The 1,261-nt window shown below is 48.4% G+C and overlaps 1 long non-coding RNA gene across 1 annotated transcript in view; it reads right to left on the reverse strand.

Annotated features, from left to right (window-relative positions):
- Positions 1-396: 396 nt before the first annotated feature.
- LOC111814150 overlaps positions 397-1,261 on the reverse strand; it is a 5,460-nt gene continuing 4,595 nt past the window's right edge. The window contains exon 3 of the long non-coding RNA XR_002819207.1: positions 397-460. This is a non-coding gene — a long non-coding RNA (uncharacterized LOC111814150). The remainder of the gene's footprint in view (positions 461-1,261) is intronic.

Consider the following 1,261-nt stretch of genomic DNA (forward strand, 5'->3'; position numbering starts at 1 on the left):
CGCCTGCGCGGAGCAGCACCTCTGGGCGGGGCCGCCGTGTTGTGGGCGGGGCCGCCGTGTTGTGGGCGGGGCCTCCGTGTTGGGGCGGGGCGGGGGCGGGGGGCGGGGGGCGGGGCCTGAGAAACGGACGTGAGCTGAGGAGAAGCGTTGGTCTGAACGTGAAATTCAAAAATTGCTTGATGATACAAGGTTTCAATACCAGCGATTGTGGTGGTTTCTGAGAAATAGACTTTGACTTTGCTGTCAAAGCACAAGGCCAGACAAAGACTAGTTTGGATTTCAGTGCCCCGCCAAATCTTCAGCTCCTCATTCCCTGCTGTTAATTTCCTGAGCTCCAAGAAATGGTGACGATGTGCTTTTCCCAGAACAGCCAGTTTCCAAGGAAACAACCAAGGACTTTCCCTTTCAAACTGACCCGGCCTCACAACACCACCTCCCTTGTACTCCTGAGTTACGGATCCTGAAAGAAAAAAAAGCATTTTACTGAGTCAGTGAATTGAAAGATAGCTTCCCCAACACCTGGGCGTCTGTTACCGCATTGCTGGGCTTGCTTACAGCCTTTTGCAAAACTGAAAGCTGAACTCTTGAGAGTTCTCCATGTCTGAGCATTAGCTTCCTGACAAATATATTTGGGGTACATATTTCCACCAGGTGGAAGCAGGAGGGGAGTGAGTTTTTTTTTTTGTTTTGTTTTGTTTTGTTTTGTTTTTTTGCGAGTCAGTTTTGAGGCTAAGACGCATGTTATAATGACACAGTCTCTCCAATACCACAAAAAACCAAAGCCGGAGCACCATCAAGGCTCAACAGAACATGCGGCTTTGGAGATGTACATGTCTGACTGGACTGACTGGCCAGCCCCCGCCTTCCTGCCATCAGGGCACTATGTTGGGGTATCAGCTCTCGGCAGGAAACTCAGCTCAGCACCAGAGCTGTGAAAAGAAGAAAATAAGCTAGGACAAGGCATTTGGCAGGTCCAGGATGTTAAGGGTCACTCAGCACAGCAACCAGACAGAAATTTGAATAGAGCCTTTTATTTACTGAGCTCAGGTCCATCAGCCACTTCTCATTCAGGAGAAGACTGATCGGCAATCGAACGCAACAGAAAACTACGTTCATTTGACACAGCTGCAAACTGTTTTAACTAAAGAATCCTTCACTGTTTAGTGATAAGTGCAAATTTTTACAAGATATACCTTAAGCTGACCATGTTACAGGAGATGGTTGGGGAGTTTGTGTCAGCTTGCTGCCTTGACAAGAAACA

The sequence above is a fragment of the Octodon degus genome, unplaced genomic scaffold (genome assembly GCF_000260255.1).
Source record: "Octodon degus isolate 3935 unplaced genomic scaffold, OctDeg1.0 scaffold00274, whole genome shotgun sequence".
NCBI classification, from domain to species: Eukaryota; Metazoa; Chordata; class Mammalia; order Rodentia; family Octodontidae; genus Octodon; species Octodon degus.